The 15,030-nt window shown below is 37.6% G+C and overlaps 1 long non-coding RNA gene across 4 annotated transcripts in view; it reads left to right on the top strand.

Moving 5' to 3' along the window:
* Positions 1 to 15,030, top strand: part of LOC144073593 (uncharacterized) — a 32,546-nt gene that overhangs the window by 1,259 nt on the left and 16,257 nt on the right. For 3 of the 4 annotated variants that reach the window (XR_013300113.1, XR_013300115.1, XR_013300112.1), the window contains exon 2: positions 977 to 1,210. This is a non-coding gene — a long non-coding RNA (uncharacterized LOC144073593). Of the gene's footprint in view, positions 1 to 976; positions 1,211 to 3,064; positions 3,144 to 15,030 lie in introns of all 4 variants that reach the window. The other variant, XR_013300114.1, reaches the window with a different exon arrangement.

Consider the following 15,030-nt stretch of genomic DNA (forward strand, 5'->3'; position numbering starts at 1 on the left):
TTATTTACCTTGTTTTCTTTAGGATGTTGCGACTCAAGACAAAGCAGCTGTCTGTCAGAAGTTTACAGAGACCTTTGTTATGAGGGGGGAAATAGTTAAATAAACATTTTCGGTTCTTTTGTCTTTTAACATGCAAAAGGCAATACATTGCTAAATGTAATGTTATTAATAATTCTTTATTTGTGCTCTTGTGAGAGTCCGAATGGACTATGGGAATTTAGAACAATGTAATCAGGTGTAAAGTCACTAAGGGGAAAAAGATACTTGTTACACTTATTATTTTCATTAATTGTGAATACAGTGGTGTGTTGATGATTATAGTATGAGCGATATAAAAGTTGTATGAAAACTTCTCGTGTGTACTGGAAATAGATCAACAGGTATTCTTCTTTGTTACAGAACGGGCTCCTTTGTTCTCAGCCCAAACAAAGAAAACTTAAAGAAAGGGTCTCAAATCCACCGGTAGACTTGTGGGAAATTATTTTTATATAGAAGGAATTGTTTTGGTTTTGATTTCAAAACTGAAGACATTTTTCTTTTTATTAATACAAGATGAATGAAGTCCGAGGAGCAAGTAGATCGCCTTCGACTCAAGTTTGTATCCACCGAAGTACATTTTATCTATTTAAAAAAAAAAAACTTGTCAAGAATAGGTCTGGTTGAATTCTTTACTTTCCAGATATGCACTTAGCTTAATGTTGTTGACTGAATTTTTGTTAGTTTATGATTTTTTTGTATGTCTTAAAAGATACTACGTCTGTTGCACAAAAATCTGATAAAATATTAATATTTAAACAATGGTTTTAACTTCAAGATATTTCCACTCCTTTCAACGTATATATTTTTTGCTGATGTCAAGTTTGGAGGATATGTGCACTATTGTATGAACCATTTGCTACGTATAATATTAACAAAAAACGAGTATTTGCTTTCTTTTTTTTAACCTTCCTTTTTCTCTTTGCTTCCTTGGTTTTAGATGGGACCTAAAGTTTTGAGTGATGCTGGAACTCCAGAGTCGTCTATGAAGACGCTTAAAGGATTAAGAGACACTTAAGTTTTGGAGAAGACTTGGGATTTAAACCCCTGGAGAAGCTTTGCCTTGAGGGATGCATTCGAAGCATACTTGGAAATGCAAAAACCTGGATATACTTTGGTGATTATATGCTCACCCTGCAAGATGGCACAGTATGAATTGTGATCCCACATAGAAGTAAGTGACCTAACTTCATACTTGTTCTTCTCTTTTTTAAATCTTTTCTACTGCGATGTATTTGGCCATTAGATACCCCTCCTAACAATCAAAAAATACACATACACATACTTCTAACCCAATCGTAGAGTTGAGTGCAGGTTCTCGATATAAGACAGGGCTTCTCAATTATAATATCCTATGCCATTCTGAGTATACCTCAGCATAACATTGTATCCTTGTTAAAATTAAAGACAGAGTATAGAATAGCAATAAAGACTAACTTTATTAACCTATTCAACATTTTTGTCTGAAACAAAAAAGACTTGAAGTGTAAAGTCAAAAATATTAATTCTGTGATAGTCCACCAAGATCAAGCATCCTTTATTTGTATTATATTTGTGAATAATTAATGTGTAAGCCCACGTGTGTTGCCAAAATTTCGAGTGATTTGATTGTTTTGGACATTAATCGGTGTGGGGGAGAGTGAAAGACGGAATGAATGCTCTTTCATTGTAGCACAGATCAATGATGTCATTGAGAACCAATGAGTGCGAGCTGTCGTTTTTTTCAACAATTTGGCCCTGCCTCCTTCTTTTCATGCCTCTGATTTTTCTATACCTCATGCTCAGCATCATATTGTTACTGTGCAATACTTCAGGTGACAACCATGGACAGCTTTTGTCCTTATGTTTGGTATTTTACACCTAACCACTCCTACCTCCCTCACAGAAGAAGAAAAAAAAAGTACTTGTTTGGCAAAAAAAAAATCCACATAACTAGCATTGGTCAGAATGCTCTTATCTTCCAAACATCATTTTGAGCAACAAAAAAACCAACTAACTATATGGCATATGGCCTGGCGGCTTGAGTGGTTAGCACATCGGCCTCACCTCTGGGGTGCTGGGTTCAAATCCAGGTCGGTCCACCTATGTGGAGTTTGCATGTTTTCTCCAGGTACTCCAGTTTCCTCCCACATTCCAAAGAAATGCAATGTAGGCTGATTGGACACTCTAAATTGCCCCTAGGTATGGGTGTGAGTGTGAATGCTTGGCCCTGCGATCGGCTGGCCTCCGATTCTGCGTTTCCCCCACCTCTGGCCTGAAGTCAGCTGGGATAGGCTCCAGCACCCCCCGTGACCTCAATGAGGATAAAGTGGTTCAGAAAATGAATATATGGAATATTTCTTGACCTGCAAACATAGCCTTATAAAAAAAGCAATACATTTTCAACATTTAATTTGTTCAATAAAACCAAATAGTACATACTATATATGATGTAATGAGGGAGATCAGCAAGTTCCTAGGTGCCTTAATAATAATGTTTAGAGCACGTGTCTGTGGTATACTTTTTCCACAGTACTCCTTCAGGATAAAGACTCATAGACTTCTCTGGCATTGGAAGATTTGATTTATTTTGTGGCTGAACTTGTGCAGGATGCTCTGCCATTCTTTGTCCTTTTATATAGTGCTGTGCCTGTGGCAAGCTGGCAGAGCATCAAATCCACATAATTTTTGTCAGATTTGACAAGCCATGTGCTTGACCATGCTGGTACATTCCTGGCAGAAATTGGCCATCCCCTCACCACCCTCACTCTGAGAGTCAGGATTGAGTTAACTTGAGGCTGACAAGTGTTCGTTCTTCTAATAGCAGAAGCAAAGGACAGTGCGTGGACAACAAGCCAGTCCCCTTACTTTAAAGAATAATAAATGCATGTTACCTTGGAGTAGCAACCGTTACTGTCTATGTGACACGGGGGAGAGAAGGTGCGAGTGACAATGCTTATGTGTTTGGGTAGTAAATAAATAGTTGATCTACAGTTGCTAGAGTTTGAACAGTTAGGAAAATCTTTTTGTTCATGTATCTCTTGTGAAGGTCACTACCGGGAACTGGCTGGATCAGTGGAATGTGGGTCAGTCTACAGTACGGTGACACTCAGGTGGGACAGATGAAGGTCAGTGAAACTATTGGTGCTGATGAGTCATGTAGAAAGAGAGTGGTTACACCTCATCGTCTGTGCTAAAAAAAAAAGTAGAGCTGTTGAAACAGGAAGGGAGTGTGCCTGTAGTGCATCTTCCTCATAGTTTCATACCTCTCTAATTTACGGTATTCAACGTTTCAACACATTGAACCACCCCACCCCCCAAATCACTGGTTTGGAGTAATTGTGTGAGGGTCACCAAGTCTCAAACAGGGTCTCAGTATTTTTCTTTTTTCTTTTGCTCATTCACCCTCGTCAAGGCATATAATAGATGCAAACACATGCTTAGTAATGACAGCATCAGACTGCTGTCTGTTGATTACAGGTGATTTTACTACATCCACAAATTCACAGCATGTTGTCGTCTGGGTATTGCCTGATAATCCCTCTTAAGACTCGGGTTTTGTCAACACTAAATGTGCTGCTCTTGCATATACACATAACCCCCTCCTCGGCTAACAAACACCCACAAGACACACACATACCTACATCATATAGATGTCAGCTTTTAATATGAGCTCTTATCTATGCTTCTCAGTGTTTTTGTCTCAAGTACCTTTTAGTTAACAAGGCATTCAACATAAACAAGAAACTGAACCAGCAAGGTTGGTCCAATGTTTTCCATATGTAGATTGACTGGCTACAAGACAGCCACAGTGTAGTAAGTACCAGGATTTTATCACGGATAAATCTGTTGTTGTCTGGTAGTTAGGAGATTATAAATAAGTGATTTATAGACACCAGCAAATACACCACATGTCGTTAATAAACACTACAGTGCTTTGGGTTAGTAGAACACATGGGCTTTAATACTTTATCACAATTTTTAATCACACTTAATACCCCGAACAAAATATATTATTCAAAAAGATTGCATAACAATACTTGAGTGAAGGGTTTGATCCTAAATTAGTCCTCACGGTGTGGAGTTTGCATGTTCTCCCTGGACTTGCATGAGGTTTTTCCGGGTACTGCGGTTTCCTCTCGCATCCCAAGAACATGCAGGATAGCCTGGATTGAACACTAAATTACCTCTACGTGTGAATGTCTGTCCATCTCGTCTGCCGTGCGACCCTTCAGAATATGTGGCTTGGAAAATGAATGAACTTGAGTGATGTCCTTTTTATTTTATTTTTTTTCATATATATTTTTTTGTACCACACAATTATTCAGTTTTTTTTGTTTGGCACTTTTCCCATGATGCTATCTGCATGGTAACTTGTCTCTCTTAACCTCGATTTTTAAGTATATCCATAAACAAGTGTTATAACTATGATCTCACAAACCTAATTTACAACCAATATCTTGAGACTGCTACCATTTTAAATATACATGTGTATGTGTATATGTTTGTATGTTTTTTTTATTTTTAGGTAAGGGATAACATCTATCAGGATAGACTTGAGCATTGAAAACACAGTGGCATTGTGTTGCTCTGTGCATGCCATGGTCAGGGTGCTGATCCTTCTGCACCATAATCCAAAACATTGCCATTTTTTATCATGGCTTTTCTTATCCTCTGTATTACATTGTCAAAATTGCACTTTATGCTTGAATAGTATTGAATAATAGTCTGTTTTGCCAGATATATATTTTTTTCTTATAACCTACCTGGAAAAAGGAGTGCTGAATAAGATTGTGTATTGTAGCATACAATGTTGGCATATCAGGCTTTTCTGGACAAAGGGAACAGTTTTTATTTTGTCTGAAAGCATTGAAAAACTCTGCATTTGGAATTACCTGTTATGTTGTGGAACTAATCTATTCAACCAGTGGAATGCCATTTCCTCCAGCCTTTTAATACCTAACTTGTTTCTTTTATACACTTTTTTTCAAAATTCATGCTAACCTTTATATTGCTCTTTTGTACATTGACAGAGTTCTGCTATTCATTCACAACAGCTGTAATTCTTGTTAGTTCGAAAACAGATGACAGCTTCTGTAGACTGTTAGTAATCATTTCACTCCAATCAAACTCAGATGTTTTGGAACTACTCAATTCGATACTGGCTTTAAAACAGGAGTTCTGACCAGATAGACTTGGTAGTCATTGTCCAAATGTCATTATTCCTGAATGATATTTAGTCACTCACATGATCTTGAACTTGGATACAGTTATTAACAGGAATAAAATAGATTTCGCATATCTCCCAAATCCTGTGTTTTACGGGAAGTGCATGTCTTATAAATATACACCCCTGTCACAACACATTTGGTACACATTTAACATTGGCATAAAATTACTGTGCAAATTAAACTTTTTCGCTTTCTATCGAACACACTATTTTTATTCTTGATTTACTGTAGGAATACATAGCTTAAATGATTTTTTGGGGAACATTGTATTTTTCCCCCTTTTGAATATTATACATCCATGGCCATAAATTGAACATTTAAAGGAGGAATAAGAAAAATCCTGGGGGTAGATTATGCCTCAGACAAAAAGAAATGTCCCATGAGACAATCTACATTGACGCGATTTTCCAGTCTAGTGAGAGTCATAATCTGAGTGGCTCGAAATGGAATGAATAAACTCATGTAAGTGCCCATCTTTTAATAATGTAGGAGATGCATGCTGCAATACAGCTGGATAAAGGACACATTACTACATGGTTCAATTGATGGTTAAGCAGGATCTTAACATTTTGTGGAACATACATGCAGTTGAATGCAATTTCCGACTAAATATAGTTTATCTTGGATGTGTTGAAACTGTTTCTTTTACATGGTTTGCAGTAACTTTCAATATGGAGGTTTTAGCTGACTTGCAACTAACCGTGAACTAATTTTTGTTCAGAATCTTGTATTGGGATGCACCTGAATAAGGTTATAGAGGGTCCGTTCAAAACATGTTAAATTTAAAGTGCACCAGCTATCATTCACTCATGTTTCCAGCAGGCACTCACAAGGTCACATTCATAGTTACTTGTTTATATCATGGCTGAATAAATCTGAAATAATTTGATTTGCATGCCAACTGGTTGGAGTGTGTGACTCATGGGCACTACCCAGCCCACACACATTGCTGTCTGGTCTTTGGGAAGCCACAACATTCATTCCTGAATCACAGCAGATTCAGATTTATTCTCAGATAAGGTCAAGGTTTCATCTTCCACTGAGAAATGAGCTGAGTAAGCATGAGTCATGCTCTCAATTATATATTAGCCTGCACACTGGTGGACAACCAGGGTTAACTTCCAGATAGCTGTCAAAAACAGATTTATGGAAGACCTTGTAATCCGTTCACATGCTATCACTAAAACTCCAACTTTTTTTTGTATTTTTTTTTTATTTTGTATTTTTTTACTACCCAAAACAAAACCAGCCTTCTCTTACAATTTTGTGGTATGGAATCTAGCAACAGTTGACATACTTAGGTCAGGAAATAATATGTAAAGGTTGAATCAAGACAAATGATTGTATACCTTGTTGGAGACATTTTACGTTTAGTATGAGGAAATCTTTTTAGTTCTAAATGCTAGTGTGAACTATACTTATTTCATTCATGCCTCTGGTGTTTTGATTGTGTACCTGGGGGACAGTCAAAATAAGTTTCTTGCTGTTGCTAGGCTTGGCTGGTTAACAATTGTCCTGCATTCCAACCTTACATTTACCGTATGATTTTAAAACAAAATATAAGTACACCTGCCAAGGCATCATGGGTGTTTAGAGAGGAAGCTCTCTGGAATGTAAAAATTGATGCACACTGCACCTGAGAGATGTCTCTGTGTACATTTCAGGAGGCACTGAATTTTGCTGCAGTCATCAGTTCTTTTGTATTATGTATGTATTTTTGTGAAAATATGGCCAGTGTAGTTTTCTATCCTTTATTCTTTGACAATAGGTACTTGACTTTGTATCTGTTACAGGACTGGAATGAGCATGTAATTTTCACTTTCAATCAGGATATTACTGTTCTCTGGCATTATGCAGGAGTTAATCGACTTGTGTTTTACTGAAGGCTCTTGCATACCTGTCAACCTCTGCCGATAACTGCCCTTATAAATGATTATGATTCCCCTTACAAACCCCCAAAAAACCTTACAAACACCGTACGACTCGTACGGTGTTTGTAAGGTTTTTTGGGGGTTTGTAAGGGGAATCATAATCATTTATAAGGGCAGTTATCGGCAGAGGTTGACAGGTATGCTCTTGTTATTCTTGTAATTGCAAGCATTTTTGACTGTTTCACTAGATTGCCGAGATTGCGATAAAATTGTGATCAATGAATTTTCATGCGTTTAATGTACATCTCGTTTGTCTGACAGCTGTGGTTCGTCTTCTCAATAGTTCTGTTGCATATCTGGACATTGACAATGGTGTTGCTGATAGATGCTTGGTAAGACCCCTAATAAATGAAATTAATATTATGTATGTGCTAACGAAAGCTTCCGAACCATAAACAAACCAAGTACCCAGTGATCTCTTTATGCGCCACACTAAACAGAATTCATACTTTATTTATTTTTCCACATGATTTATTCCCACTTGGATAGCTCACATTTACAGTTCTTTGTCACTTTCTCAGACTTTGTATCTTACTCTCTTTTTCTCAATGACAAGCACATAGCATGTAGTTAGGAAATAGACAAGGAGATAAGTGGGCCCACCTGAATAGTTCACCGACGGTTCACTTTGATAGACATGTCAGACACAAATGCAAATTTGAAAGTGACAGTGAATGTTACCAGACAAGAATATTAAATATGATTTGTAAAAAAAACACGACTTCAAGTACTAATTTGCATCCTTCAGAAAGGGTAACTTTTGCCTTTTTGACAGAGGTCTGTACAATTCTTGCCTCAGATGATCTGTTGGAAAGAATAGGAGTCCCTTTGTGCTGAGTCTCTCAGGAGCTGTGAAAGATTCTAAAAATATTTTACAAGGCCTTAAAAACAAGATAAATAATTCAAGAAACTTTGTGGCATCATTAGTTTACGCGTGGGTCAAACTGAATCTTGACACATTTCAGAGTTTTTCCATTACGCCATTAAAGTTGACGGTTTAATGCAGCTATATTTTTCATTGTGGATGACAGTTTATTGTGTTGGCAGGCAGGCATTTTTTTTCCACGACTAAGAACCAGTGGAATGTATGTTGTCCTGGTATTGTGAGTGAAGTTTTCTATTGGATGTCATGTTTGCTTTGTTCTACACCCATTTATATCATTCTCTACAAATCTTGGTTGAACATTGTACAAGAATAATAATGATGTGATTTGCCCTGCCATATTTATGTTCATAGTGGATACAAAAAGTTTGCAGACATTGATTACAGCTGCAATTTTCCTGCCCAATGTGCAAAAATCTGATACTGGATCCTGGTTCTGCCCATGTTCAAAAGACATTTATTGAGTTAATTGAAGGGTTGTGTGCATCTTTGCCTTTTGATGACTAACCAACTCAGAAAAGCAAACAAGACATTGCTGTAGTATTGCATGTAATAATTATCATTGCACCTTACATTTAGGTTGACGGTGTGCCGAAAGTCATGAAAAGTCATATCTAATCGGATCCTTGTGAGAATTTGCCTTTTGAAAGGTTTCCAGTCTTCATGTTACATACCAACTATGCTAGAAGATGAGTCAATTTTCTTCTTCAGATTTGCATTACTTTCTCATCTCAGATTACCAAATGCACTTTACATGAACCAGCCTTTTTGAAGTCGACTGTGAAATCTTGTATAATTGAAGAAGAGTCCTTTCGCATTCCTCGCACTAGATATATTTCACTATATTTGCATTTTTTTAGTTGATACTCTGAAGTAGATAAAAGTACTTTTAACAATTATCCTCCAGTGAGGACATGGATGAATAGAGAAGAGATTTTGTTCATTTTGCCTATGTAAACACTAACTTGTTTGTGTTCCATGCATTCATAAGCCCATGTCCATGTACGCATTGTATCACCTATTGCATCTGTGTTTGTTTATCCACATGCCTGGGTCTGTTCTCCCTGCCTAGACATTTACATTCACATAACCACTGTATATTTGTGTCTGTGGCATTATATAGACATTTTGGATCTTTGGTGCAGCTTTCATCACATTCAATTTCTTGGCCCACCCATCCAAGACAAAAGCCATTGTCTCTAACTTGAAAGTCATTAAACACACTTTCTCAAGAGGTGGAGCTGGGTGAGGGATGTATATTTTGAAATCCAAGTGTTCTTATCTCATGCACTATTAAGCAAGGCATTAGGTTATGTGGGTAACGTGGTTTAGAGTCCGTCTGTCACAGCCTGAGGGTTTGTTGCTTCTAGAGCTGACATCCGCAGAAATGCAAACACAATTGCTCATAGGACCAACCCACACACATTCACACACACACTCAAAACCTAATCTCACATGTGTGAAACTATACATATGCACTAACACACACACAAACAGACTTTAACACACATGCTTGCACACCTATTTCTTCCATTTGCTCATTAACCCACACTAACATTTGCACTGCCTTGGGGCGGTATTGCTGCTCGCATTCACTCTAGTTTTGGCACAGGTGAAAGGGGTCAACCGAAACATTCACCTAGCAGCTTTGTATGATTTATACATTTTTCCCCACAACTTGCTTTGTATTCCACTTTAACTTGAGGGCAAAATATGAAATGCAAATATTAAAAATCTACAGTAACCAGTAACGCAATGAAGCAATATGCTTAAAAGTAAGTACAGTGGTATCTCTAGTCACGAATACATCTACATACGAAATATTTAGGTTTACCAAAAGCTTTGATGGGAAACCTCTTGTTCCGAGATACAACAAACCATCCAAGATGGGAAACATCACTGGTGAGGGCTGCTTGTGTGTATACTCTGTGACTGAAAGGAAATGTAGTTGGGTGTCTCCTTGTGGTTGACACTGTAGAAAATATTTCTTCCACTTGGCAAACTAAACCGCCTGGACTAAGATGGGCATCGGAAAAGGCCCACCACTGGTTCTTCTCCAGCATCTCATCTTCTGAACCACTTTATCCTCACCAGGGTCATGGGGGTGCTGGAGCCTATCCCAGCTGACTTCGGGCCAGAGGCAGGGGAAAATGTGAATCAAGGGCATAAGGAAACAAACAATCATTCCTGTTCACACTCACCTAGGGGCAATTTAGAGCGTTCAATCAGCCTACCATGCATGTCTTTGTATTGTGGGAGGAAACCGGAGTACTCGGAGAAAACCCACACAGGCCCAGGGAGAACATGCAGACTCCACACAGGTGGACTGACCTGGATTTGAACCTGGGTCCCCCACTGTGAGGCCGACGTGCTAACTGCTCAGCCGCCGCCCTTCCCCTTTTTCTAGGCTTTTTCCTCATGTAGCTTGTATTTCACTGTCACAAGAACATTATTGAGCACCGTCTGTGCATACTTCATGACTATGCTAAGCGAGTATCACAGAATGACAAAATCAATGCTTTGCGAACTGTGTGGCATAATCTACTATTAGGGAGCCTCAACACAATTGCCAGCAAAATCATCCAGTGCACAAAGAACAGTGTTTCTGAATAAACATGTTTCTAAGCATTGAAGACCTAACTCTGAATTTAAGAAATGAGAGTTTTGAAAATTTACTATTAATTCAGCTGTATACATGTATTTCATGAGTGGTCTATTTTTCCTCACAAATACAGCAATTTCATTTTGACATTAGTTTTTGTATTGGAATCTGATAGCAGCATTTCAATTGAACTCATCTGACATGTGAACATCTTTAAACTACACACACATCCTCAAACAGCGTGAGAAGGTGAGTAAAATCTCCTCACTCCAAAGTGGTTTTATCAACAAAGCACTTTGAGCACTGAAGTGGGATGGAGAGTTGAAAGTACCAATAGGGGGGATTTTTGTGGTTAAAAGTTTACCAGAATGAGAATTTGGGATCAAGGCCGAGCTTTCTGACTCTCAGATGACCCAAGTGCAGCTTGTAAGAAAAGAAAAAAGATATCAGAGACGCCAGTTTCAAACTTGGGAAGTTCAAATCAGGCAAAATAGAGTGGGCAGAAAGGGAGGACTACAGAGGCGATGAGTCAGACCAAATATTATCACTGACTCTGTTTGTATCATCTCCTTTTCCAGGTTCTTTGGCTAGGTCATTCTGCATACTTATTAGAAATTGCTGCCAGAAAGTCGAGATAATTGGTCAAAACAACCAATTCCAGATCTCTCACCATAATTAATCACCTTTCTGCCTCAGAATTCCGTAGAAACTATTTTAATATGACCTGACAGGCCTGTCTATTGAATTATTCAGTCAACATTTGCATTCACGGCCAAAACTTCAAGTTTAGGGATGCCCTCGGGCTCCTTTTTTACATTGACATTTTCCCCAGCCTGCTAAATTTGGGATGAGAAGACCTAATTAGTGGTTGACTTTGGTTATTTTGCATTGGCTAAAGTGAGCTCACATTCAACCCTAAAGCACATGAACAGGCTGTTTTGGTTTCTGAGGAAAGATAGGTTTACACGGTCACAAGTGTTGCAAAACAAAACAGCTCAGCATGTTTTTCCAGTCACACCTCTTCTGAGGCAATTAGCACTGAGAAAATGTTTCGTAATAGTGACTTTCTCTGCTTTGCGTTTACATTTATGGCTTTCCTACGTCGTGTTTGCGTATTCTTCCTGTGCTTGAGTGGGTTTTCTCTGGACAAATGTGTAGATAAGTGGAGGAATAGATTAACATTTGTGCTTTTTAATCTGTGTAAATATTGTGTTATGGTCAGTCATCTTTTCTAAACAACAGCTTTACAAATGCAATGTTTTGGCTTTGGTTTATTAGAACAGTAACAGTCTTCAAGCTTCATGGTTTTATTAGTTATTTGCCTACAAATATTTTAAAAGTCAAAATTATCATAATCTAGCAGAACTGAATTTTAATCAGATGGCAATGATATTCAAATCCAAATCATACTGGTGAGAGCACAGATGTTCATGCAGTTGGTAATAGTGTCTTTCCGTAATAATATATCTTAAAAGTTGTCACTGTTTGTGCCGTGAAAGAACAATAACGAAAAAAAAATCCAGACATGGTAAAAGTCAAGGCTTTGAGAGCATTAATATGTAAAAAAAAAAAAATTACTTCGTGAGAATTGGTTAAATTACATCTTTGCTTCAGATAGCACGTTGAAAGGATATCTTCTCCCGGATTTATGTTTGATCATCCAAGTGATTCATGACACGTAGTTTCCATTTAATATAAATCTTCATTGCCAAAAGCTAAGGGCCTGAAGTTTAGCTCATTGCTTGATATAAGTTATCCTTGAGTCCTGCTTCAGACCAGTAGGTTTTTATGAAGGCATTTTTCTCTGACTCACTGGCACAGCTGAGCGGGGAAATCCGTCTCTTTTCACGGTCTAGTTAAGATGACTGATGCAAATATGTCGCTGCTGAGTCCAGACACTGACACCGTCATAAAACTGACCCACATATTGTGTGTCCGTCTGTATGCATGTGCCTGTAGTGTTTGTGTGAAAGCGATAGCGTGACAAACAGTGATTAAAGTTCATGCCCACAAGTATTCTACTACATTTTATTTATTTATTTTACCAGTTTTAGGCAGTTAAAATTTGAGATGCATAGAAATTTAAACAATATGCTAAACACTAATGCATGATACATTTCCTTTAGGAGATTTTGGAAAATGTTAACTGAATGACTCAACAATCATGTCAAAAAAGAAGACCAAGTATGCAATTAGATAATGTTTATTACACCCTCTAATGTAATTTTCAAGAAGGGGCGTGCTGAGGTTGCAGTTAATTAGACACACAAACCTAACTCTGAGCCGCCAGACTGGTGACTTGGTTAAATGATTATTTGGATTGGTTACTTTTATAAATGGCATATTGACTGATGATACATAACAGTTCTTAGTTCAAGGGTTAGATTCTGGCTTTGGCCTTTCTGTGTGGAGATGGCATGTTTTCACCTAGGCTTTGTGGTGCTACTGTTTCCACCCACTACCTGGCCTATTGTTTATAGCAAGCCCTGTGGTACTGAATATGAATGAATGAAAATGTATTAAGACCAACTTTCTTCCAAATATTTAGTTGACAGATCAACACTTAGTGTTGAGTATATGATGTGACCTCAAACTAGGTTATATTTGTTAGGTTTTGACTAAAATAAGTAATAGGAACATGAACTAAATATATATAATGTAACCTTTTTATCGCTCTTATTTGCAATTCTATTTCTGACACTACTGCTTGTTAACCTTTTCTAATGCAACCTGCATTTATTAATAACTCTTGGTGGGAAAGGTCAATCAATGATGTGAGCACGACTGTTTTCAAAGGGGAGGCTTTTGATGTCTCCATACATTAAGGTAGAGATGTGCTTGTCACTGAACTTGTGTTGCTACTGTAAAATTTGATCTAAAAAAAAAACAACCAGGGCAGATTTTTTTTGTGTTTGCATCGTTGTGGCATAAACTGTTTTCAAGATTTTTTATTTTTTTAAACTTAGAATCCAGAGTTGCTTCCACCTACCCTCTTTATTAATTTATTTTAAAATTTGCAATAAATATTTGCGTCATGCTCATGTTCACAATTAACATTTGGAGCCAATGGCTATTCATTATATCCATTACGACCTGAAATCCAATCAAGGAATTGTACAGATTACAACATGCTCATTTGCACACTCTCTCTCACCTTAGTCATGGGTGTAATCTTAATAGATTGTTTAATTAACCTCAAATTGACCACATGGCGTATAATCTGACGCTTTTATACTTGACCTGACCGGTAATGTTTTTAATGTGTGTTAATGATGCACTCATTTGAACCATGGTCATCAAGCTAACAGGGTATTCCAAAAAGTCCCCATATTCTTTGACTTGCAATACAAATTTTCACAGCCTGCACGTAGTGCACCAGTAGGATTAAACACACATGCGTGAAAAATTCAGCATTCATTTAATTGCACCGCACCAGTGAGGAGGCTCAGACCCAATTTTCAGTCCCAACTGATGTTTTGGGTAACAACCCGCCAAAACTCATTGCAGATGAACATTTCATGTTGTCTCGGTATACGATTTCCAATCTGAATGAGGCCTGATAACAGCAACATTGCTGTTATTCATTCCCTCAGATCTCCTGCCTCCATCTCCCATCTCCCCTAATCAGATTCCTCCGGTTGGGTTATTTATCATCGCCGACTCTGACTGTGAGTGATGCTTGGCTAATGGGTTTAGCATTCAAATTTACTGGCTTGATGCGACAGAATCCCAACAAGGGTTGTCATTCCTGTGGCAGCAGCAGCCTCAGAGTGGCGTAAATAAGAAGGAAATAACAATCTTGAAATATTCATTCATGGCAAGCTTGTTATTTTCAGATATTGCACCTGTATGAATGACATTTTTTTGCATTAGATATTTGTATTAATTTTAAAGATATTCCAATGAACAGGAAACCAACAAGACGAATCAAAGAAACAATAAGGTAACATTGCTACGTGTGAATGTGATAAAAAAATAAGTCAATTCAAATTACAGTGCATCCGTGTAAATTTTATTTTATTGTATTAGCACCTGCTCAATCAATAAATTAGATATTTTGTTATTTAATTTTGGTTAATCTTAGTTCTATGAAATGGTTATATCTGAAGTTATAGTACCACAAAATGTGCTGAGGTTCTGAAAGGACCTTTTGTATTGTATGCTAGCGTCATTATGCACCTTTCTTTAATCTTTTTTTATTATTTGTAATGACAGAATTGAAATTAACAAAGCAGCTGCGGTTCTCTCTTCCTCCATTTTTGATAAACAACATAAGGTTATATGTCATATTCAATATGGTACTTGATTTATAGCCACGAATGGAACGAGCAAAGATAAGAACACTGTGGGTGCCTGTGTTGGTATTAC

The sequence above is a fragment of the Stigmatopora argus genome, chromosome 4, assembly GCF_051989625.1.
Source record: "Stigmatopora argus isolate UIUO_Sarg chromosome 4, RoL_Sarg_1.0, whole genome shotgun sequence".
Taxonomy (NCBI): domain Eukaryota; kingdom Metazoa; phylum Chordata; class Actinopteri; order Syngnathiformes; family Syngnathidae; genus Stigmatopora; species Stigmatopora argus.